This window comes from Eumetopias jubatus, unplaced genomic scaffold (genome assembly GCF_037043125.1).
Source record: "Eumetopias jubatus isolate StellerSeaLion01/CBP00866 unplaced genomic scaffold, mEumJub1_p1.0 scaffold_6, whole genome shotgun sequence".
NCBI classification, from domain to species: domain Eukaryota; kingdom Metazoa; phylum Chordata; class Mammalia; order Carnivora; family Otariidae; genus Eumetopias; species Eumetopias jubatus.
Genome location: NW_028274812.1, coordinates 105,389,264 through 105,416,173, shown reverse-complemented (window position 1 = coordinate 105,416,173; position 26,910 = coordinate 105,389,264). Strand labels below are relative to the sequence as shown.

Below are 26,910 nucleotides of genomic sequence, written 5' to 3'. Positions count from 1 at the left end.
CAAAAACTCAAGTTACATCATGATGTAAATTTCTCCTGCTGTGAAAAATAATGCCAAATGATCAATCACTGAGAATGTAAAAAATAAAAAAAATTAAGTGTACAAAATGTTAAATATTTGGGATGACACAATGATAATTCCAATATATTTATATATGCCCCATTTCAAGTGGACTTCAGAAGGTATAAAGCTCAAGAGTCCATACAATTACCTGCTAAAAAAGAAGCAACATACCATGAACAACCCCAAGAACAGAATACTCACATAATTTATAACTGTTTCAAAATGAATAGCAATTTTTCTGAAACTGCTAATTGTATTTTCATAACTAAAAATCATTTGTATTCACTTACCCCATATTAAATGAGTTCAGAACCTAAACTAACATGCATCGATCATAGCACTTCTCACACTACAGTGTTAACTATTTCTTTGTCATCGAACTGCTAACTGCTTAATGACAGGACACTGTTTATTCTGTAACTTTAATACCTAATATGCTGCCTACCACTGCCGATTCTCAGTAAATGTTGCGTGAATGATCAAATTACTGTATGGTGTAACAAGGAATACAAAGATAAGACATATTTATGCCATTTAGTAGCTTATAGCCTACTGAAGTTAACAGATCAGATATATTCAATGGAATGAGTTTAGAGATAATGCCCAAGATACTACGAGACAAGAGGAGCAGCTAAGACCCAGTCAATTATTATGGGAACTGTCCTGAGATTTAATACTTGTTACAATCTGAAAATAAAGCATATTTAACTGCATTAAACAACAACAACAAAAAAGATAAGTGAATAGCACATCTGAACTATCCATAGGCCACTGGATTACTATAAAATCAAAGTGCAGAAGTGAAAGTATGTTGAAAATTATGAAGCACCATAAAAAGCAGTAAGATTGGAATGTAAACATTCTTCCTTACCATTCATTGAGCAATTATTTTTCTTAAAAACTACTGGAACAGGAATAAGTACCTCCTAACCAAAATCAGTTTGATTCTAGTAAGTATGGATAAGAAGCTACAAATTTTCATAAGGAACACCCGATGATCAAAATGGCAAGTTATTAGCTATACTATAAATAGAGAACCACCTTTTTAATATAATTATCAAAGGCTTCATATTCATAGACAGAAAAACTCTTCTCTGTAATATATTATACTATTTCCTGGTATATTTTCCCCACCAAACCTGCTTCCCTGTCCAACATTCCCAGTTCTATTAAGAGCAACACTACTCCTCAGTCACAGAAGTCCAAAAAAATCCAAGGCATTTTTGATTCGCCAGCTCCTTTCCTGACGACATCCATGCAGTCTGCTCCTGGCATATTTATTTTAATAAAGCAATTCTAATGCAATCTCTTCCTTTCCAATCTCACCTTAAACCCATCTCCCACCTTTCTAATTAATTCTGCACACCATCTCCAGAGTACTCATTCTAAATATTTGTTACTCCTCTACTCAAAGCATCCAAAATTTCTCTTTCACCTGGAGGACAAAACTTGTCTAAAATCAGTCCCACAGGACCTCTGCAGTCTCCTTTCCCATAGCAGTCAAAGCAAATATCCAGTTATCTCCCAAACCATCCCAGGTTCTTCTGAATCTTTAGCCTGTAATTCTTCCTATTTACAATACCTTTCGTTTCCTCTCCAAATCCTAGCTGCCTAGAAAAGCCCAACCTAAGCTCAGTATCTCCAAGAAGCCTTCCCAGACTCGTGATCATCAGGAATTCTCCTTTCCCTTTCATCTAATGTTTTCATTTACTAATCCTTTTGTTTAACATTAAATATTTCAGTGCACACACATTATTTTAGTTTGTTAATAAAATAAACTTCCCCAACTGTTGGCAGATGACTGCATCTGTACCTCCTCCTTCACAAAGAAATGAAAAGCCTTTATTTACTCTCTCCACTCAGCTCTCCAAAGCCACTGTTCCTTCTCCTGATTCCCTCCTAGGACATTCAAGTCACCTCCTTATTTAAAGCCAATGCACCACCTGTTCATTGGCTTTATACATTCCTAACTATTTACTGGGCATGTACTATAGGCCAAACACTGTTGTAAAAGCTTGGGATATGGTCGTGACTGAGTTGACAAAAAGATGTTATAATGCAGGAGACAAGCATATAAATATAATGCTGGAGATGAGCATATAAATATAATACCAGATAGTGACAAATACTTTGAAAACAAATTAAACAAGTTGTTTTCAACCAGGAGGTGACATTTAATAGAAGATCTGAACGAAGCCCGGCAGGGAGCTCTGGAGAACTTCCAGGCAAAAAGAATAGCAAAGTACCAAGACCTGAGGCCAACGTGGCTCAAGTGAAGAGAACAAAGGGGATAAGCAGTAGAAAATAAGGTCTGGTAGGTAGCAAGAGGCAGATGATATAAAGCCCTCTAGGCCATGGAGATTAAATTTTAGTTGACTATAATGTGAAACTATTACAGAATTGTGACAAAGGAAGAGACTTGGAATATTTTAGGTTTTCTTTTAAGATTTATTTATTTTCGAGAGAGAGAGCGAGAGTGCTTGCGCGCGTGCATGCACAAGCACAGGGGATGGGCGGGGCACAGGGACAGAGACAGAACCCCAAGCAGATTCTTGACTGAGTGCAGAGCCCAACACGGGGCTCCATCTCAATACCCTGAGATCATGACCTGAGCCAAAATCAAGAGTCAGAGGCTCAACTGACTGAGCCATCCAGGCACCCCTGAAATATTTTGGGTTTTAAAAAGCTAACTCTCACTGCTGTGACATTATACTCTGAAGAAGCAAAGGTACAAGCAAGACCAGTGAGAAAGTTACTGAAGTTGTTTAGACAAGGGAGGACAGTGGCCTGAATTAGTGGAACAAGTGGAGATGGTGAGAAGTGATGAGTCTTCTGGAATATATTTTGAAGACAGAGCTGATTGCTGATGGATTAGACAGGCGGTATGAAACAAAAGCAGTTAAGGATGACTGAAGTTGACGCTGAAGTTGGAGCCTGAGCAACAAACAGGTTGGATGGTGTGCCATTTACTGAGATCAGGAAAACTGAAAAGGAAAAAACAAACCAGGAGTTCAGTTTGAGCCCTACTGAGTCTGAGACAACTATTAGACATTCAAGTGGATATGAAATCCTGTAGGAGTTTTACGACAGATGTTGTAAGGCAGAAAATTGAAGGTTGTGCTAAGACGGATAATTAATCAATACAGTAGAATCTTAAAATAAGGCCCAACTAGTCTCTCAAGTTCAGTTTCCCCATCTGTCAAGAATAATTTCTGCCTCTCTCAGAGAAGTGTTATAAAGACAACAGTGGCTCCCACATATCAGGCATCCAAAAAATCTATCTGAATTGAAAAGAATATCAAAACATCTATAAACTATGAAAATTCCCAATAGGCAGATAGAAATGGTGCATTTACATATCCTAGTTGGCTACAGGAGCAACTACCTCTTTTTAACCTACAGACATAGGAGCCCAGTAACAGACTGCTCAGAGAACCGTGCAGTTTTATTATTACGTTTTTCTTCCTCAGTCTCAGATTAATATAGGTTTCTATTTCAAGTGCTTTCATATCCAGTACTCTCTTAGGGAAATATTGAGTTTCAAAAAAAAAATTTATTCTTTGCAAAAATAGGTCTTGAGGAGCACTGCAAATGTGCGCACCAATCATCCTCAAATACCTCACATTCGAACCCTGACAAAATGGCAAGCTTACTTTTCTCATATTAAAACACTGCTGTTTTTACATAAAATATCATACAATTAAGTGACTTAATGGTTAACTTTTCAGATAAAATAAATGCAAAATTTTTTAGCCAGTTATATTTTTAATAGCATGCGTATTTGACAAAGACGTCAAAAAGGGAGCTCTCTTAAACATCGAGATTCTCTACCACTCTAGATTCACATTCTAGAAATATTTAACCTTATGAGTAGTCTCTTTTAAACATAAACAAGTCAATAAACTATCTGATGTGGTTAAAAACACAGTTCATGTGATTAAAAAGAAAAAGGAATTAGAAATTTGCTTTTGCCATGTAAAAAATCGCTAAATTTGTATAAGCATTTCATAGTTTATAAAGGACTTTCACCTATTATTAGTTCACATTTGCTCATACTCACCCTACAAGGCATGTTATGATGCCCCTACCAATGAGGAAAGCGAGAGTAAAAACTGGTTAAAGGTCACAAGTCTAACAAAAATCAGGCTTTGATCCCAGGTAGCTGATAACCTGAAATATTCTGCCCATGTACATATGTATTTTTACAAAAATTCACAAATCTCCCATTTTAGTGCCTTAGTTTTTTTCATTTGTAAACAATGCCTATCTCCTTTAACACACTAAAATAATGTGAAATTACTGAGAAGTTGTACACATAGTAAGTAGTCAGGGGACTTGTCATTAAGTTATCTTAGAGACTGATGACTTTAAAAGTTCAGGAAGTCTTTGCTTAAAAGTAAATCTGAGGCAGATGGATAAACAATTATAATAGACAAAACTATAACTATACAGATTGGCGGGAGGGGGACCAAAGACATCTGAGGTTCAGAACTACAGTTTAAAAAAAACTAATTTCATCCAAATCCCTCGTTTTTCAGGTGAGGAAACTGAAGTCCAGAGGGGTTTCTTGAACTGCCCAAGGACACATCACTATTTAGTGATACAGCTGGGACTAAAACTGAGGTCCCCTGACTTCTGGTCCAGAGTTCTTTCTACTATCCCACAAGAAACATACAAATAAAAGTTGATCATAATTAACTCACAAGACCTCCACAATGTGTTTGTCATAGTGAACTTTGTTGTGAAGTATCTGCCTATGCCAACTCACAGTTTAGCAGTAAATAGCTGGGCTCTGGAGTTCAAATACAGGCTCAAACACTTACCATGTGACCTTGGGCAAATCACATCACCTCCCTGCCTCAATTCCCTCATCTTTAAAATGCAGGTTAAAAGTATACTCCTCTTGTAGATTACATGAAGTTATATATATATATATATATATATAAAGCACTCAGGACAGTGCCTGGTACACAGAAAGCACTCAGTTTATTATCATGATGATGATGAAGAAGAAGAAAAAGAAAGAAGAATCCAAGCAAAATTACAGTTTCTTAAAAACATATCACAAAGTATTATCATTAAACATCTATATTCTCAAAGAAGGAATGTTATGAATAGGAGTAGTCCTTTAAAGATCTAGAAGCAAATAATATGAAAGAAGTGAAATATACAATCTTCAGTCATAAGACTGAAGACATAGCATTTAAAACAAGAGTACACTTCAAGATTTTAAAATAATTTATATTTGTATAGTATTTTGCATTTATAAAGTACACTCACATAAATTCTTTCAATTTACTGCCCTATGAATTTAATGATCAACGATTTTTTTCAGCAACTACTACATACCATATGCCAGATAGCATGCTATTTTCATATTCATTGCCTTATTTAACCTTCAATATCCACTATCAGCCAGATATTATCAGAGGCAGCAGTATAACGCCAAAAAACTGACATAACCATTCCAGAAAGTAACAGCCTCATCGGTATCACCTATTAAGTGGGAATGACACATATGTGGATAAACAAATGAGATACAGCATTTTGCACAGTAGATGGAATACATCAAATGTCCATTAAAATGCTGGGTCTCCCTTAGCAGTAATACGTAGTTGTTTTGTGCAGAAAATATATCACAGGCACTTGGGTGGCTTAGTCAGTTAAGCATCCACTCTTGGTTTCAGCTCAGGTCATGATCTCAGGGTCCTGGGACTGAGTCAGGTTACATGCTCATTGTGGAGCCTGCTTAGGATTCTCTCTCCCTCTCCCCCGCCCCCCTAAAATAAATAAATCTTGGGGAAAAAAAAAAAGAAAATATATTGCAACCAGATCAGTAAAGCACTAATACCATGATTTACAGTACTGTTAAAAAGAGCAACCTTAGGTAGTGCCTATAATACTCTATAGTGTTTTACAAATAAAAATACACAACAATTTTTGCAGATTTAAGGTCAGTCTTTACTAGAGATAGTAGGCTGACAAGCTGAGACAAAACTAATTAAATAATAAAATGTCTGTAAAGCAAGACAATTTGTGTAATTCTCTTCTGAAGTCTTCAACAATCCTGTGAGAAGGCTAAGATGAGTTGAGATACTAATTCCATTTTACAGAAGAAATTAAGGCTCAGAGAGGTTAAATACTTTAACTGAAGTAACAAAGAGAGAATATGGCAGAGAAGGACTAACCTGAGGTTTTCAGAATTAGTTTTAAGTACTTCTTTGCACCTATCCACAATGTATCTCAGAACATCAATATCTCTTCCAGATCCTTTATCCAATAATCTTAAGGGGTGCCTGGGTGGCTCAATTTGTTGAGCGACTACCTTCGGCTCAAGTCGTGATCCCAGGGTCCTGGGATTGAGCCCCGCATCGGGCTCCCTGCTCAGCGGGGAGCCTGCTTCTCCCCCTCCCTCTGCCTGCCGCTCCCCCTGCTTGTGCTCTCTTTCTCAAATAAATAAACAAAATCTTTTAAAAAATTAATAAACTTAAGGGTAAAACAGCTAATATTTATTGAGCACTCACTTATGTGCTTTGCTGTACACAATGCATTACATGGATTACCTCCTTTAATCCTCAGCAGAGTAAGGACTCAAACCAAGTGTGTTTGACTCTCAATAAAACATTTTACCTACCACAGTATAAATTAATACAATAATGCATTTGGCTGAAGTATTTTTCTTCACTATTTAAGTGAACTAATCCTTCTTGAACATTCTAAATGCATAATAAACAGATTTCTGACCGACTTCACTATTCAACTTCACCATAAAATAAAATGGGTATTATTTTCAACAAGAATACTCAGTCTTCTGATTTGATTGACATGGTCTGACTTTCTTTGCAGCCTCCTATACCAAAAGATCATTTAAGCAGAAAAAAACAAAAATCAACCTGCCCAAGATTTCCATTCAATATACGGAGAGAAGTAAAAATTTGTAATTATGAGTGGCTTAAATGGATATGTCACTTGCTGGCCTTATTCCAGATATCTTATCTATTATTTAAGCACACAAGCAATAATTCTCTCAATACTTTCGTACTTTTGTGCGACTGCAATATGGTTAATCCTCTTAAAATTACAAATTACAAATTTCAACAAGAATAAAAGTAGGGTGATCATATTTTTATGTGGTACCAACTGGGACATTTTTTATAAGAAAGGGGCTCTATTAATAATTATGCCAGGACAAACAGGCCCTAAACAATGACTGTCGCAGAGAAGATGGGGTATACAATCACCCTATATAAGAGCAACCCATTTTGATTTGTATGTTATAGGTTATTCTCTGTATATGCTTAATCCATGAGCTTTAAATTTTTGGCCTAGATCTACCGAGTATCTTCAGCCTTGAGATCAAGGACACCATTTTACAGACACCAGGCCAGAGTTAAGGGTGCTATCTATAAAAAAAGGTTTTTTTAAGTTTTATTCTCCAACCTAACTTTATAGACATCTGCTTAAAAAAAAAAATCTACAGATATCAAAGAAAGAAATCTTACAAATATCACCAAGTTTCAGACTATCTCTTCAAAAGTTTTGAATACCAATAACCACAAAACTATTTCTAAAATGGCCCAATGTGGGGCACCTGGGAGGCTCAGTTAAATGTCGGCTTTCCACTCAGGTCGTGATCTCAGGGTCCTGGAATCAAGCCCCACATCAGGCTCCCTGCTCAGTGGGAAGACTGCTTCCCCTGTCCCTCTGCTCCTCCCCCATCCCCTTAGAGCTCTCTCTCAAGTAAAATCTTTAAAAAATAAAATAAAATGGCCCAATGCTCAAAGGTTACTACTAGAAACTATCAATTTGCTTTACTATACAAAAGTTATAAAACAAAAAAACACCATCTTTCAAATGGAAAAAAAACTTCAGGAATAAAAAAGTTGAAAAGTTTTCACTAAACCTAACCAAAATGATAAAAGATAGTGAAAATCCATGGCCACCATACGGTACAAAAATGATTAAAGGAAATGCCAGATAGTATTGCTATGGCTCTCCAGATGAATCTGGCATTAGCTGTACAACCTAAGGAGTAAAAAGAATGATCTGCTTTAATTTGTCAAGCTGTAAATAAGTACTAACAGACCCATGCTTTGAACTATAGTATTTGAGCAAAAGGCATTATTTGAATATAATTATGATTCCCTAAGGCAATAAATGTTCCAAGAGTTGTCTTCTTTGACTTAGAACTCAACCAAATCAAGAATTGGAAGGGATCTCAAAGTCTAAATTCCAAGCTTAGGCTGTCCAATAAGGCAGCAACCAGGCACTTGTGGTTACTTATATTTAAATTAATTAAAACAAAATTTAAAATTAAATTCCTCAGTGCACTAGCCATATTTCAAGTGCTCAAGAGCCACCTGAGGCCAGTGCATACCATATTAGTACAGCACAGATTACAGACTATTTCCATCATGGCAGTAAGTTCTACAATATCGGACACTGCTGCTCTAGACTTAGGCTGCTCTAGATGTTTGCTTAAATATTCCCAGAGATAAGAAATTTGCCATAATGAAGTGCAATGAAGTGCATTCTCTTTTTGCAAAGTACCATCAAAAAACTGTTCTCATAGTCCGTCAAATCCTGTCTCTCTGAAACATCCACCAGAAATTCCAGGAGTTCCGTCCTCAATTTGGTCTTCAAGTAAATCACTGCACGGTTCGCTCAATTCCATTTCCAAAGTTCTGACTCCTAACATACGCTAAAACCCTAAGTCCTTTCCACCCAGATAAATATATACTAATTTCTTTCAAACGAAACAGTTTAAAGTTTGTATCAGCCTCAGGAAGGTATGCTAATTTATCCACGTGTACATTAACAACACATGTCAGTGTCGCCTCTGAGTGTCAGATATCACATTCCACTATTCCTATAAATCTACTCTCGCTTACAGGACCTTCAAGCGTCTTGATTTTTAATTTAGAAAACAGGATCACAGTCATTCTGAATTTCTTAAAACATAGAGACTAAAATGAATTACACTTAACATGTAATTGATCAGTGCCTGGTGCTGAACTAGGCTATTACTACCCCCATTTACAGAACGGAACACCCAGCCAAAAGCAGGCTAAATAATTTCCCCAGGGGTCGCAGATGTGGGCATAGCCCACAGAGAACAGAGTGGGGCTTTTCGTTTTCCTGGATGCTACACGTTTCCTAACGCTACCTAACGCTTCTTCCCCCCTGCCCAAAAAGCAATTTCCGTCCGTAAAGATTCTTCCCAGCAAAACACTAGCTACAGGACGCGCGAAAGGTGCCTAACACACCCCCACGCCAGCTCCCGCTGGCCTGCCCAGCTCCCCTCGCCCCACGCCCACCCGCCGACGGGGAGGAGTCAAGAGCCAGCTCCACGCTTGGCGGGAGGACCGGGTGCCGAGCCCGGCCAGCGCCTCACACGACCGTCCTCCCTTTAGCCCTTGAGCGCAAACGCCCGTTCCTCCCCCGCGGCCGCCCTCGGGCAGGGGCCAGGGTGGGGCCGGGGCCCAGAGACGCGGGGCTCGCCACGCGCCGTTCCTCCCGGATCGCAGACCTCTCCCCGCCCGCCCCGCACCGCCCCCCGCACCCCCTACAACCTCTGATTTAAAGAACACTTGTAGGCACGGCGGCGCGTCCCGCGTGGAGAATGTGGGGAGAGATGGTGCGGTTTCTGCTGCGGCGGCCCGGGACACGCTTGGAAAGGGGCCGGGTGGAGGGCTGAGAGTGTAGAAAGGGAGAAGGTGGCTCGGCCGGGGCGGGGGGGGGGGGGGACAAAATGGCGTGAGCCCGACTCTCCGTGGGGCGGAGGCTGCGGAGCCGGAGGAAGGAGCGCTGCAGATGCCCCCACAACTAGCTGCGCGGGCACTGGCGCATGCGCGCTCGGCCAGGTGGCCGTGGTCTCCTTTCCCGAGCAAGCCACTTCCGCCACGCTCGCCGGGGGCGGGGCGTCGTGGAGCGCCACCCGCAGTCTCTTTCCTTGCGGCCGGCAAACCCTGATCCGGGCAGCTAGCCTCGAAGCGGGGCCTGCCGGGAGAGCAGTGGAGTTGAGCGGAGAATCGAAGGGTGTTCGAGGGCCAAGCCGTTCTTTAAGAATGGAGCTGACAGAGCTAGGGTTTTCGAGCGGTTGGGTGACCTACACTGGAAGTTTGTTTTCAGCTTCAGGGCAGAGATTGTCCTGTGTGAGCTTCTGTCTAGGAACTGGGGTGAATCGGAGTCTTAACCGGATTGTGCTTTTAGGATGGGGAAGGGAAACGGAGAGACCAAAAAGACCCGCTCCCCCAAGGGACCGCAGTACGGGGGTGTTTCTGGGACCGTGAGACTCCCAGCTCTTCTGCAGGCTCCCGAACACCACCACTCCCCACCCTGCCTCTGCAGCAAAGTCATTGGAGAGGCGGTGAGATGATGATGGTTCACCATGAATACCCCTCACTCCCATCACCAGACTCATTTTACCAAATTCAGGCATTTAACGACCGCGTTTTTATAATTGAAATATTTTCCTATATCAAGGGGTGGCTTGTTGTTGTTTTTGGATGATCTTATTTTTATTTTTCCTTAGGATTTTGTCCTGTTCCTAATTTTTAAATCTTGTACCCCCACTATTGAGCTGACTGTCCTGTGCTCTCAATTTGAGTGCTATAGATGTAGTTCTTTAATACAATAGCCAATTACTTCAGTATATGAAGTCTTGTTATATATATTTTTAACATTGTTTTCAGCTGCTTAGGAAAGAAAACTGAGTTATCATCCATGCTTACGTCCACTCCTGTGACGTCCAATATTATAAAGTATTTCACAGAAATTCAACTACTAACCTTCATCATGTCTTTTAAAGCATTATAGCTTCAGTTATTTTCTTGCCTATGAATATTTGTGTTCTGACAAAATCTTTTCCTAATTGCTTCCGTTTTTTAAAATAGCAACTTATTTGAATATTTCCTCTGGGTCATAGTTGAGTCTGCTGTTAATTTTGTGTTTAGTTCTCTTTAATCTCCCCAACACTTCACAATTTGACAAATACTTAAAAGTTCCAAAATAATAAATATATTTAGGATGTAAAAATCTCATCATAATGTGTAAATCAGGGCTTAGTGCAATGCTGGGCAAAGTGTAAAGAATAAGGAAGGGAAAGTAACAATTGTCATTTCTTACAAAAGAAAACCAATTTATACAGTAGTTGAAAAGCCCTTTCAAGTATGTTACCAAGAAAATAATTAGGAGAAAATGAAGACAAAAATTGATATTACATCTAAGGAAATATAACCCGAAGCAGATCGTTTCAATTAAAATTACATTCAGTTAATGTTGCCATAGTATTTGCATGGGAGTTTTACCTGCATCACGTGGAGGCCAGATTTGACCTAACTTTTCAGAATAGAACCCAGATCTTCTTACTCTCAGGCTACTGGTGTCTAACCTACATATAATCACATGCAACAGGAGTTAATGAAAGTGAGGCATGGAGAACGGAAACTGAATTAAACCAGGCACTGGTAGAAGGAACTCAAAAATTCACTCTTAGGAAATTGCGAATTGTGCTGTTGGCAGAGATCTTAGCTTTGAAGTCACGTGAGTTATCCTAGCGTTCCTACCTCCTGGAATCTATTAAAATCCATTTTAAAAATTTGATTTAGCCATAATTTTGCTTGTAGTTTGAGAGCACTGCTGTACACAAAGGGTCAAAATATCTTCCATTCGGTTATTATCAAGTATCCTAAACTATCAACGCTACTAGGTTACCTTAATTAAAACAAAGTTAAAACAATGAGGCTGTTGCTGAAATTAAGACATTCACGACTACCATCTCTCAGAAAAATACATGATTTCCAAAGCATGTGGAGAAAACGCCAGGAGACCAAGTGAATGCATCACACCACAAAAATGTCTCTGTCCCTTAAACAAAGCTGTTAAAGGAAAATGAAGCATAGTTACCATAGACTTTCACATTCCTCTGGCATAAAAACCTTCCTATAGAGTCATTAGTGCAAAAAAAAAAAAGTGCAGTCATCTAAGTAAACATGCCTCTTGGCATCCTAAAAATGATTAGGTTAGATAATGAAAGAAACCCTAATTCTCCAGATAGCAGAATCTATGCCTAATATGGAAACATCTCTGTGATGAAGTGGTCTCTTCTCATGTGGACTCATAAGTTCACTGCAGGTGAGCTGCAAATTCTTTTTCTTTTGTGATCCATGACTCTTATTTATTAGGATGCCTGAAGGAAGCTCTTTCTTTTCTTATTTATCAATTATTTTGTTCTTTGCTTTCTCTGTCTTAGATTTCTAAGTAGTGGCTCATAAAGTCACCATGGAAGTAAACTGGGTAGAACGGCATATTGTTTAGAACTGCAGATTGCAATTGTTGCTATATTCAATTAATTTTCTGATAGGAAGAGCTTTTTTCAATTCCAGCTTGCTTTACATTTAGAACAAGTTGTTCTGACCAAAAAGATTACTCAGTTCTGTGGTACCTGGGCAAGCTGCTTAGCATTGTTGGGCCTCCATTTTCTTTTCTGTAAAATAAGGTGATCAAACCAAATGAACGAAAACCTTGTAGCCCTAAAATTCTATGCTCCTTTAAAATGGGAATGACCGGCACCTGGGTGGCTCAGTAGTTAAGCATCTGCCTTTGGCTCAGGTTGTGATCCCGGCAGGGTCCTGGGATGGAGCCCGCATCATGCTCCCTGCCTAGCGAGAAGCCTGCTTCTCCCTCTCCCACTCCCCCTGCTTGTGTTCCCTCTCTCGCTGTGTCTCCTCTGTCAAATAAATAAATAAAATCTTAAAAAATTAAAAATACAATAAGATAGGAATGACCAAGGATGGAGGTTAAAGTGGTACAAAATAATTTCAGCATTCGATGTATTTGTGCTACCCAAAGGTACAGAATATTCAAGGCTCTCGTTGTAGGCTGACATGGATATTCAACTGCTACTATGTGCTTAAAAAAGGAAGACCAACATGAAAAACACACATGAATCAAATCTATTGAAATACAGGAGGGGGGTGTATCACATAATTATTCAAGGTGTAATCAAAGTAGCGTCCCATGCCTTCCAAATTACATTCATAGATTTCAAATTAAGAAGAGCACTACAGTGATGAGAGAAGAAATGTTAATAATTCTGAGCAGTTTGTAGAACTGTAATCATGATCCATTCTCTTAGGAACCTCTCATTGCAGATTTAACACTCCAGGATCTTTTAAAATTAGTCCTTGGCTACTGAGAAAATGATCATGTTTTGAGATTTAGAATGGGAAAGGAATCATACACCATCAGGGTTTCATAAAGCCCCCAAACTCTCTAGACACATGGAAACTTAGCTGCTTTCATTCCCATGAAATCCGATATATAATTCTCTTGTTCTGGAAACAAGCAACTTCTACATTTCTCCCCTTGAAGATAAGGTCTATTCACTGAGTATAAGTGATGGGTGCTTATTAGTTCACTCATTCAACAAATAATTATTGTAAGCCTACCATGTACCTGACATTATTCTAGGAGCTGCAGATATAGGAGTGAACAAAACAGACAAAAATCTCTGCCATTGTCAAACATAGTAGGAGTAGTTGAGCAATAAATTAAGTATACCTAAATAAAATAATGTGTTAGAAAGCCATGGGTGTAACAGAACCGGGGGGGGGGGGGGATTTATACAACAGGGAAAGGATAAGGAATGAGAAAAACATAGGAGGAATGGGAGAATTGTTCATTTTTAAATTGGGCAAGCAGGGTAGGCCTCACTGACAAAGTGACATTTGAATCATGACTTGATGAAGGTGAAGGAGGTAGCTGCAAATATCTAAAGAAAGAGGTATCTGCAGATATCTCCAGAGAGTGAGAATAACCCACACCAAGGCCCTGAGTTGGGAACAAACCTAATAAGTTGTAGGAATGGCCAGAGGCCATTTTATCTGAAAAAAAAAAAAAAAATGACCCAGGAAAAAAAAAGAAATAGTATAATGTGAGGTCACAGAGGGACTAGGAGTCCAGATGGTAGAAGCCTAGGACAGGGAGGCTGTTAGTAGAGGATTGACATGATATAGCTTAGGTTTTAAAATAATTACTCTGGCTGCCAGGTTAAAAATAGTCTGTGGAGTACAGGTCTTATTGCAGTAACCCAGGCAAGAGGTGCTGGGAGCTAGCACTAGGGTTATTACGGTAGACTCCATAAGACATGGTTAAATTCTGGATATAATTTCGAAATCAATATGATTTCCTGACAGATTGGATTGGGGGTTCTAGAGAAAGAGAGGCGTAAAGGATGACTGAAGTGTTCTGGGAAACTGGAAAAATGAATTTGCCATACTTGAAACAGGAAAAAGTGGGGATGGATATGTTGGGTAGGTGTAAGAGATCAAGAATTCACTTTTAAGCATAAATAAGTAATTAAGTACAGTGTTTGTATTATCTATTGTTTTGCCATCATAAGTAAATTCTTATGGAAATGAAAAAAATTGTACCTGTAAACTTCTTTAATAATTATTTAATTAATTTCTAATCCTGCTCACATTACAGAGGCCCATATAGACCTCTATGACATAAGTCAAGGAATATCTGACTTTTGTTTTAAGATGTGAAGCCAGCTCAACATCCTCTTGTTAAAAAAAACCAAAAACAACAAACAAACAAACAAAACCCTTTCTTTTGCTGTTGTTCTATCAATACCTGACAGCAAGGTGGGGAATTTAGTTGACACAAAAATACAGAACATCCAGTTCCCCAAAGTATTTTCATTGAAATATTTAGATTTAAAATGGATCTATTTCAGTGAATTATTTGGATAACTGCCTCCATTTGCTATTACACATATGCATTTCTTTTTCTTTTTTTTTTTATTATGCATGGAAACAGTACCAAAACTTAATCAGTGCCATGACTGAAATACACCACAGTATGGCTAATGCAAACTGCTATTCCTGGTTCACACTCCAAAGCTGGATGCAATAAGTTTATTTTGATTAAGGAATGCTCAGAACAGTTCTTAGTGATCAAGAAACTATGCCAGCAGATTTGATTAAGTTGTTTTAGTTTTAGTTTTTTTAATAGATGCAGCTTAGGCCATATTTTCTCTTTCCAGAATATATTTAAGACAACTTCAATAACTCAGTCAGGCGTAGTACAAAATATATGGGCTTTGGTGCCACTTATAAGCCATGATGCCCTGGACAAATTATTCAACTTTCCAAAAAATGAGTGTCCTCCACTATAAAATAGGAATAAGGATATCTATGCAGTAAGGTTGTTATCAGGATTTAAATGAAAAGTTGCTGACACTTTGAAAATATTCATTAATTTATAGTTATTGTTGTTTTTCAGTTTTTAATGAGCTATTGAGTAATATTTGTGATGTTTATATTTTTGATGTATTAGACATGGGAATAAATTAAGCAGGAGATCCTATCTCAAGTATTAGTGTTTTGTTTTTTCTGAATTCAATAAATATGTCAGTATGACAATTATTCTTTTAACAAACATTAATTGAGAACCCTTAAGTATACCAGCCATTGTTAGGTCTTGCTTGGAGATATGGTGACAAATAACACAGAGTTTCTGACCTCAAAATGACTTCTTACTGATAAATTTTGGAGAGACGAAGTGGTATAAACAAGAGCACAGTCACCGTGATAATATGTAACACAAATATTAGCTGAGATCTCCCTGACTTTTAAGCTGTAGGTTAAAGCTGGATTGAGCAATGATTCCACCTCATTTGTAAGCCCAGTAGCCAACTCAGAGTCTCTTCATGTCTTTGGGGAGCTAATGTTCTCATGATCCCCTCTTGCTCTAAACTTCCACTTATGCTAAATTAGTGAAGTCCATGGATGAGCTTCCAACTGTCCTTATTCCACAAACATCCACTCAGATGTAAAACTTAGCCCTCTTCCTAGATTTCACCCAAAAGCATTTTCACAAAGCTTTGCGTGGGGACAGCGGATAGAAGATGACAGGTAGGAGAAATACTAAAGGAGTAGAATTTACGGGACTTAGTGACTGGTAACATAGGAGGATGGAAGGAAGGCAAAGAGAGGGAACTCAAGGATGATTCCAAGTTTTCTCAACATACTAAGTGGCAGGTTGAACATTTTGAGTTTAAAGTGATCATATAAAGTTACAGGTGGCTACCATCAACAGTCAACTAGACTATTCAGACACAATGGTAAAGATAGAAGTTAGACTAAAGTCTGGAGCTCAAGAGAGTAAATGGCCTTTTAGATTTGGGAACCAGCAGCATACAGCATACAGCATTCCAGACACATCACTCAGATGTAGAATTTAGCCCTATTCCTAGATTTGGCCTAAGAACATTTTCATAAACATCTACGTGGGCACAACTGAAGCCAAGGAAGACAATGAAATGCCCAAGAAAGCATGCATAGAAAGAGAGAAGTGAGTCAAAGATTGGATTCCAGACACCCACATTCAATGGCAAAGGGAGAGTAAGAACCTACAAAGGACACTGAGAAGGTAGTGGTGTCACAGAAACCAGGAGAGCAGGGAGCTTCGAAGAAGGAGATGAATGGCACTAAAATGAGAATTGGTGTTAACTGTGCTTAGCCTGTTCAAAGTCACCTTGGGCAAAGCACCATCACTAGGGTGGTAGGATTAGAAACTTGGTTGTAGTGACTTGAGAAGAGTAAATAAGGAAGTTGAGAAATCAAGTGTGTTATTCTTCCCAAGAATGTGTCCTATGAAGAAGAAAGAGATTGGCTAGAGAAATATTAAGGGTCACAGGATAGATTTTCAAAAATCAAGGACTTGGGCTTGTTTACAAGCTTTGGAGAAGAAGCCGGTAAAGAGGGAGAGGTTGGACACTTGATATAGAAGAGGGCCAATTACAAAATCTCTAGGAAGCAAAGATGAAATTCGATCCTGGACAAGACTGGACGGTGTTTTTTCTTTTTCTTTTTGATCAAGAGTCCAGGAAGTAGACCTGAAAATGGAAAAGGGATAGAATGGAAGAAAGGAATAAGAACCTGAGGCAGTTCATACACAATGACCCGAATTTTCCCTGTAATGTAGGAAAATGGAGGTGGTGAAAATTGGGGATGATGCTATAAGATAGGTATATGAGGTGATGAAATTTTGTTGAACCGCTGTGGGGAGTAGGAGAGAAACAGCCAAGGGCCTGCTAAGTTGAAAACAGCCCCAGGTACAGAGCGGAGGGTCCTCAAAGCATGGTTGCGGTACCTACTTCTTGTTACAAATGCAAATTTGGGTCCCACTCCATACCCGCAGAATCAGAAACTGGAGGTGGAGTTCAACATCAGTCTTTTTTAACAAGCCCTCCTGGTAATCACCTCCCGGTGTGATTTCAAGGTTCTCTAATGTTTGAAAACAACTTCTATAGAACTTGTGACTTCCCCCTAGTAAGCCAGCAATTAAGGCAAAAATTACACTATTTGACCACGTTCTAGTAATCTTTGGTCATTTTCTGTATTACGGTAAAATATATACAGAACAAAATCTTTAAGGATTTAAAATTTCTGCTGGTTTCTCTTTGGAAATGGGTGTCTGACAAAGAGAATCCTTTGTTTCAAGTTTTACAAAGCAAATACTATAAAACCTTTTTTCCCGTTCTACTCAATTTAAACATTTATAATAGAGAAATAATAAAATGGCAATTTACTTCATCAAAAGTATTCACTAACTAGCTATATAGCAGCAGTTCTCAAATTATGCTCCTGCTCTAGTATCATCCCATTCTAAACAAATAATGGTAGTCATTTCTCAGTTCACATGAAGAAAGTTAGTGACTTAAGTCTTCTTCATTTTAAGTTATTCTCCAATAAGGGAGCACCTGGGTGGCTCAGTCGGCTAAGAAAGCATCTGCCGTTAGCTCAGATCATGATCCCAGGGTGCCGGGGTCAAGCCCTGTGTCAGGCTCCCTGCTCAGCAGGGGTCTGCTTCTCCCTCTCCCTCTGCCTCTTCCAGCAGCTTGAGCTCTTGCTCACTCCCTCTCTCTCAAATAAATAAGTAAAATCTTAAAAAAAAAGTTATCCTCCAATAAATTTTTCCTGAAATTTTGGCCCTCACAACTGCTTATTTTGCAACAAAAGCTAATAGATTACAAAATAAGTGAACAAATAGTCAATGAATATTAATGAAACTTGAAGTTAGCTAGACATGGTTAGTTCAATAGTTTCTCTGTAATTGGACACATGTTCATGACTGATTTTTATATCACACACCAATAATACAGATATTTTCTACTACCATTGTTCCAACAATGTTGCCTTTGCTCAAATAATTTGGAACTATTTTCAGGACCTGGAGGATATTCTTTTGAATACCCTAAACAATGGAAAAGCCAACAGTCATGGTCTAGAAGGATCTTAAAGATTTATTTTTCAGCCAGATAGGTGGGTGGGTGATCAGGTTGATTTATCCAGGTGTGCCTTGCTTTAAGAAATATGACATAATATGTGGAAATCATATTGACAAATCCATAAGTGCACATATGAAACACTCCCCAATTATTTACAGATAAGACTAACCTCTGGAAGTTAATTGTGCAATAAGCAAATGATGAATCACAGAGGGATATAGATCCAAGCCAACAAACCTTAATTATAGCCTGGTTAAAATACCATGTAAATAAGAGGAGAGGTTAGTTAATCACAAAGCATAGAAATAGCAAAATTAGAACAAATTGGCTCAGTATATTCCTATGCTGTGTTGATGAGTAGGGAAAAGATAAATGGGTCAAGCTATCAGTGTCCTAATATCATTCAAGGATTCAAGTTAGGTAGCTAAGTCCCATTATCCTGATTCTGTTGTGATGGGCAATCTTTACATATTTTGGCTTCCATGAAGCTTCCCAAATAATACGATGACCAGGCTGATAGGAGGTTCATTCCACCCAACAATTATATTTCCTCATTGCCAATCAATAACTCAGCATTTTGGTTTTTATGCTGGGTCTCTTCTGAGTTAGAGTGAGTCAGCTCTGGAACAGTGATAATGTTGCCTGTTGAGGATCAGGAAGCCAAACCCCTAACTTCAACTCCAACTCTGAGGAGGCTTAGACAGCTCTCCTTGGCAGCCCCCCAACCTGGAAACCTGCCTTTTTTCTGAACAACTACAGGAAACAGATCAATTAGCATGTGCTTATTCACTTCATAAAAGAATCATTTCTTTATGAAGAGATTTTAAAACACAGGGAGCTTAAAGTGGATGAGAGACTGAGAAATGATTTTTGAATTCAGTCAGAAATTCTTTAACGTAACTCATCTTGATGGTGTGGCAGGGCTGTAAATGTGAACGTATTGAACAATCACACATTTGAAAAGCTTAGCAGTTAAAGGAAGGAAGGAAAGAGGCAGAAGGTAGAAGGGGTAGTTGGGTAACTGGAAAGAGGTCCAGTTGTTTTGTTGTTGAGTACCCCCTCACACCGGAAAAGGACACTAGGGGGAAAAAAGAGAAGGAAACAATGGAAACAGATAAGAAAGTCCTTGGGTAGAAGGGGGTTGAGTGGGGATCCTCCCACTGAATAGTCCTTGTTAGAAGGGGCTTGAGTTGAGTGGGGGGATCCTCCTTGGGTAGAGGGGATCCAGTGGGGATCCTTCCACTGCAAGTCCTTGGGTAGAAGGGGTTTGAGTGAGTATCCTCCCTAAGAAGATTGGGTTTGTGGGGCAAAGGAGTTCATCTCTTCTTATGGGGAAAACGCCTTCAAAACCTACTCTGAAATACAACATGTAGGCCCTTCTCTCAAATGCATAGCTTTGTTAACTGCAGAAGGGCTTCAGACTCTCCTTCCTCTGATCAGGTATCCCTCAACTTTTCATTTACCAAATATAAATTAAGTGCCTCTCACAATTAAAAGAGGAAGGAAGATGTGATCTGTGTCCTAGAGGTGCTTACCATCTGACAGGAAAAATGGACCTATAAACAAATCATTGTGGGTCTTATATATGTACCACATGCTATGGGGATATAGAGGGGATGAGTTTTACTTCTTTAAATATCTATTTTGTGTTTTTTTAATTTAACTTTTTAAAGTATTTAAATGATACTTTAAAACTGTTTAATCCATTTGATTGATGTCTTATCTCTTCACCAGGTACTAGTTTTAACCTGCAAATTCTGGTATACTTAGGCTTTTTACGCTTGCTCCCAATCAGTTAAAACAACTTGCATTTCATTAGATTATACAATATAAACAGTACTAGACACTCGACGGAATTCTGAATTCAGAATCATATTATATATAATCTCTGCCTTCAAGAAATTTGCAGTCCATTTGGGTACATAAAGCTAAGAGTACATCTTATTTTTTGCTATTTATACTTTAAAATATAATATTTTCCTTGTTAAAAGGGGAAATAATTAGGTGTACAACCCCCTGTAACAATTCTACTAAGTCCCAGACAGGAGAGACTTTAGGTAGGGAGAGTCAGAAGAGAAAGAAGGAAGACCAAGAAGTTGTAATATTAGTTTGGGAAAAAAAAATCAAAACACAAAAACCCCTTTACACTTTGGGTGCATGTTCCAGTAGCTCCTTGATTTTCTGATTTTGGATATGCCATGATATGCTTAGGGTGTTGATTTTGGTGGTATTTATTCTGTTTGGTGTTCTCTGAGCCTCCTGGTCTGTGGTTTGGGTTCTGTTGTTAATTTTGGAAACGTCTCTGCCATCATTACTTCAAATATTCCTTCTCTCGCTCTCTCTCTCTTTCTCTTTCTCCTCCTGCTGGTGTTCCCATTACCCTGGTGTTACACCTTTTCTAATTGTCCCACAGTTCTTGGTTTTTCTGTCCTAATCCTTTCATTCTTCTTTTCTCTTTATATTTTGGCTTTTGAGGGTTCTATTGACGTGTTTTCAAGTTTGTCTGTGTCATTTCTACTGATGAGCCCCTCAAAGGCATTTTTAATTTCTGTTACACTGTTTTTTATTTCTAAGATTTCTTTAGGATTCTCTCTTGGCATTTCCATCTCTCTGCTCACATTATCCATCTTTCTTGCATTGTAGTCCACTTTTTCCATTAGAACCCTTACCATAGTAGTTGCAGTTATTTTAATTCCCAATCTGATCATTCCCCAAACTCTGCCATATATTAACAAGTCTGGTTCTGATGCTTGCTTTGTCTCTTTGGATTGTGTTTTTTGCCATTTAACGTGTCTTGTAATTTTTGTTGAAAGTTGGACATCATGTACTGGGTGAAAGTAACTGAGGAAGACAACCTTCCTTCAGTGTGAGGTTTTAGGTGTATCCGGCCAGAGGTTTAGACTGTTTACTGTTGCTGTAGCCATAGTTCCAGAAGCGAAAATTTCCTCTGATGTCCTTATTTTTGTCTCCCCTTGAGATTCCTTCTTAAGTGGAGTCTGAGGCTTGCAGGTCTTTCAGCTGTATTGTTATTATACAGCTGCCTGATTGATGTGGTAGTAAACTATAGGCCAGGGGAATCCTATGATTAAGTCTCCACTTTTCAGTGAGCCTGTGTCCCTGGCCTGTGACCTTCACAAGTGCTTCTCATCTTTTCCTACCTACTCCCCTCTACCCTCTATTAGGTTGGATTGGAAGGCTAGAGGGTGCCAAAGTTGGATATTTCTCTTCCCCCATGTGGAAGGCTAGAGCAGGTTGGGATTGGGTATGTACCTTGCCCCAGGTCAGTTAGGCTCTGGTAAAATAATTTCTTGAGGGCAAAGGCAGAACAGAGTTAAGCAGAACAGAGTACTCTGGGCATATTCAAAATAACTATTTTTCCCATCCTCCTGAGATGTTCCAGGGTATTCTCCTCTGCTCTTCATCCTAAGAACTTAGTGGAGCTCCTGGAGATAAAACTCAGGGATGTAGGGGGGCCTCTTAAGGCTGGGCCCCAAGGAACTTTTCTCTCTCAAGCTAGCCCACCAGCTTAGTCTCCAGCAGTTAATCAATTCCCTTTGAAGTGTTCCTACCAGGTTCCAACAGTGGCTTCCACTCCTAGTAAGCTGTGATTATCTGTATTCATCTGTCTCTCCACTGTTGGGGCAGTGGTTTGCCCTGTAACCTTGATTCTCTGATAGATCTTAAGAATGGTTGATTTTCATTTCATTCAGCTATTTTCTTGTGAGGATGGAAGTGATGACTTTTTAGCTCTTTACATGCCCTACTGAAAAACTGGAAGCCCATTTCAATTTCATATAGAAAAATAATCTATAAATATTAGAATCGTAATATCTATCAGTTGAGGCTACTCTACTGTTCGATGATAGAATGACATACTCTTTTATGCTCAGATTTAGTTGTTAAAACCCCTGGGTGCTAGGTTATTTTAGCTCAATCACCCAACCCATCTGAGCTTATGCTTACTTATTCATAAAATGAGGGTAATATCCATACTCTCTAAATTATAGGCTTACTGAGATAAATTAAGAATATATAAGAAAACACTTGGACAAGAAGTGTCACAAAAATTCAGTGAAAAATGAGATAATTTCTATGGTTCTTTACCTTATACTATGATGTATGAAAGTAAACATTTCAAATGAGTATGCATTATTTAACCTAAAATATTTTTAAATCACCATATTCATTACAAAAAGATTCCTTGCTCTATGAAAATATTTCTCAATTGAGTAATTGCTTTAAAATTAAGACAGTTTAAATCTGAGTAGGTATGATCTAGTGACAGGTAATTATAAAGCTTTATTGTAGAAACTCCCCTATTAGATATTACTGAGTGCATTTGTTAAAATAAATATTATATAGAACAGAAATTGATTCCATATTAATAATAATAACTAAAATATCTGGGATTTTTGGTCACACGATTGTCTAGGATTTTTTTAAAGCTTTATTGAGGTATAATTTGCATATCACTCAGTAAGTTTACTGAGTTGCACAACTATCACCATAATCCAGTTTTAGAACATTTTTCTCACCCCAGTAAAATCCTTTATATATATTTGCTATTAATCCCTGCTTCCATTCCCAGCCCTAAATGAGCACTAATTTATTTACTGTCTCTGGATTTGCTTATCCTGGACATTTGATATAAATAGAATCATATACATAGCCTTTGCATCTGACTTTTTTCATTTAGCATGTTTTCAGAGGTTCATTTATCTTATAGCATGTTGCAGTATTTCATTCCTTTTTATTGTTGAATAACAGTATCCACTGAGTGAATATATCACATTTTTTTTTAATCCACCCACCAGTTGATGGTCACTTGGGTCATTTTCACTTTTGGGCTATTATGAATAATGATGCTATGAATAATACTTACACATACCTGTGTACCATCTTTTTTTGTGTAGATATATGTTTTCGTTTCTCCTGGGATAAACCTAGGAGTAGAATTTCTGGGTCATACAGTAAATTTGTATTTAACTTTTTAAGAAATGATCAAACTGTTTTCCTAAGTGGCTGTACCATTTAAAATTCCTACCAGCAGTATTTAAGGCTTCCGGTTTGTCCATATCCTTGCCAACATTTGTTATTGTCTGTCTGATTATAGCCATTCTAGTAGGTGTGAAATGGTATCTCATAGTGGATTTAATTTGCATTTCCCCAATGACTAATGATGCCAGAGTTGTGATACTTGTTAACATTTCAGGAATAGCATATTAGCCATTTGTATACCTTTTTTGGTGAAATGTGTATTCAATTATTTTGCTAGTCCTATAATAGTCTAAGAAATCAAAATTAAAGAATTACAGATACAATTAGGTTCAACCTGATTTTTTTTTAAAGATTTTATTTATTTATTTGAGAGAGAGAGAGAGAAACAGCATGAGAGGGGAGAGGGTCAGAGGGAGAAGCAGCCTCCCCGCTGAGCCAGGAGCCCGATGTGGGACTCGATCCCAGGACTCTGGGATCATGACCTGAGCCGAAGGCAGTCGCTTAACCAACTGAGCCACCCAGGCGCCCAACCTGATTTTTTTTTTATTATGTTATGTTAGTCACCATACAGTTGATACAGCCACTTTGGAAAACAGTGTGGAAATTCCTCAAAAAGTTAAAAATAGAGCTATCCTATGACCTAGCAACTGCACTACGGGGCATTTACCCCAAAGATACAGATGTAGTGAAAAAAAAGGGCCACATGCACCCCATTGTTCATAGTAGCAATTTCCACAAAAACCAAACTCTGGAAAGAGCCAAGATGCCCTTCAATAGATGAATGGATAAAGAAGATGTAGTCCATATATACAATAGAATATTACTCAGCCATCAGAAATGATGAATACCCAACTTTTTGCATCAACATGGATAGAACTAGAGGAGATTATGCTAAGTGAAATAAGTCAAGCAGAGAAAGTCACCTGATTTTTTTATTCAAAAATTGCACATATACATTAAATATAGGTGTAGTACAATTAGTTATCTTTAAACTTACAACATTAAATAAAAAGAAAGCAGGGACACCTGGGTGCTCAGTCAGTTAAGTGTCTGCCTTTGGCTCAGGTCATGATATCAAGGTCCTGAGACTGAGCCCCGCCTGGGGCTCCCTGCTCAGTGGGGAGTCTGCTTCTCCCTCTCCTTCTGCCCCTCTTCCCTGCTCATTCTATATCTCTCTTTCAAATAAATAAAATCTTTTAAAAAAATAAGAAGAAAGCAAAAGAATATCAGTATTGACCTACTGAAGCCCTCAAAGGCAGGGATGCTATCTCACCTTAGCATTCCCTGCATCTCACGGTGAAACCTGATTCCCTCCATTTAATGTTGTGCCTAAAACATTTGAGAATTCAATGGATTGTTATCGAATGGTGTCAGTTTTGGAAATCCATACCGTGTGATGTTATTTTTCTCCTTAGAACTTTGTTGGGTGTTCTACTGAGCTTCCTCCTTGGCTCTGGGACACACAGCCATATAATGGATGTATAGGTCTTCTTCTACTTAGGATGGGGTTACATCCCAATAAACCCATCGTAAGTTGAAAATATGGTAAATCGAAAATGCATTTAAGACCCTTAACCTACAGAACATCTAGCTTAGCCTTGCCTACCTTAATCATGCTAACAACCCTTACATTAGCCTACAATTGGCAAAACTATAACATAAAGCCTATTTTATAATAAACTATTGAATCGCTCATGTAATTTATTGAATGCAGTGCTGTACTGAAAGTGGAAAACAAAATGGTTGTATGGGGACAGAATGGTTGTATGGGGACAGAATGGCCATAAGTGTATCAACTGTTTACCCTTGTGATCACTTGGCTGACTGGGAGCTGTGGCTGGCTGCCCCTGCCCAGCATCACAAGAGAGTATCATGCAGCATAGTGCTAGCCCCAGGGAAAGATTTGAGGTAAGGTTTCTACTGAGTGCATATTGAGTCCATACCATCCTAAAGTCGAAAAATCCTGTCGGGCACCGTCAGTAGCAGCTAAGGGTGCAAACTGGAGTCAGATTGCCTAGCCTCACTGCTTTCTAACTGTGAGCACCTGAGAACGTTACTTAACCTCTTTTACAAGGTCCTAGGTTCCTCATCTGTTAGCTATGCTTGCTGCACAGAATTGTAGTGAAGAGCAGGTAAGGCTATCCATGCACATCTCTTAGCACGGCGCTGCGTCACTATTTTTTTTTAATTTTTTATTGTTATGTTAATCACCATATATTACATAATTTGTTTTGGTGTAGTGTTCCATGATTCATTGTTTGTTCATAACACCCAGTGCTCCATGCAGAATGTGCCCTCCTCAATACCCATCACCAGGCTAAACCATCCCCCCACCCTCCTCCCCTCCAGAAACCTCAGTTTGTTTTTCAGAGTCCATCATCTCTCCTGGTTCGTCTCCCCCTCTGACTTACTCCCCTTCATTCTTCCTCTCCTGCTATCTTCTTCTTTTTTTTTTTCTTAAAATATGTTGCGTTATTTGTTTCAGAAGTACAGATCTGTGATTCAACAGTCTTACACAATTCACAGCGCTCACTGTAGCACATATCTTCCCCAATGTCCATCACCCTCCCACCCCCGACCACTCCAGCAACCCTCAGTTTGTTCCTGAGACTAAGAATTCCTCATATCAGTGAGGTCATATGATACATGTCTTTCTCTGATTGACTTATTTCACTCAGCATAACACCCTCCAGTTCCATCCACATCGTTGCAAATGGCAAGATCTCATTCCTTTTGATGGCTGCATAATATTCCATTGTGTATATATACCACTTCTTCTTTATCCATTCATCTGTCGATGGACATCTTGGTTCTTTCCACAGTTTGGCTATTGTGGACATTGCTGCTATAAACATTGGGGTGCACGTACCCCTTCGGGTCCCTACATTTGTATCTTTGCGGTAAATACCCAGTAGTGCAATTGCTGGATTGAATGGTAGCTCTAATTTCAACTGTTTGAGGAACCTCCATACTGTTTTCCAGAGGGGTTGCACCAGCTTGCATTCCCACCAACAGTGTAGGAGGGTTCCCCTTTCTCCACATCCCCGCCAACATCTGTCGTTCCCTGACTTGTTAATTTTAGCCATTCTGATGGGTGTGAGGTGGTATCTCATTGAGGTTTTGATTTGGATTTCCCTGATGCCGAGCGATGTTGAGCACTTTTTCATGTGCCTGTTGGCCATTTGGATGTCTTCTTTGGAAAAATGTCTGTTCATGTCTTCTGCCCATTCCTTGATTGGATTATTTGTTCTTTGGGTGTTGAGTTTGATAAGTTCTTTATAGATTTTGGATACTAGCCCTTTATCTGATATGTCATTTGCAAATATTTTCTCCCATTCTGTCGGTTGTCTTTTGGTTTTGTTGACTGTTTCTTTGGCTGTGCAAAAGCTTTTTATCTTGATGAAATCCCAATAGTTCATTTTTGCCCTGGCTTCCTGTGCCTTTGGTGATGTTTCTAGGAAGAAGTTGCTGCGGCTGAGGTCGAAGAGGTTGCTACCTGTGTTCTCCGTTAGGATTTTGATGGACTCCTGTCTCACGTTTAGATCTTT

At 38.8% G+C, this 26,910-nt stretch overlaps 1 protein-coding gene across 1 annotated transcript in view; it reads right to left on the bottom strand.

Moving 5' to 3' along the window:
* Positions 1-9,784, bottom strand: part of SUPT3H (SPT3 homolog, SAGA and STAGA complex component) — a 548,140-nt gene extending 538,356 nt beyond the window's left edge. Inside the window, exon 1 of the mRNA XM_028097860.2 lies at positions 9,636-9,784. The gene's annotated coding sequence lies outside the window, so the exon portion shown is untranslated. The remainder of the gene's footprint in view (positions 1-9,635) is intronic.
* Between the last annotated feature and the right edge of the window lie 17,126 nt (positions 9,785-26,910).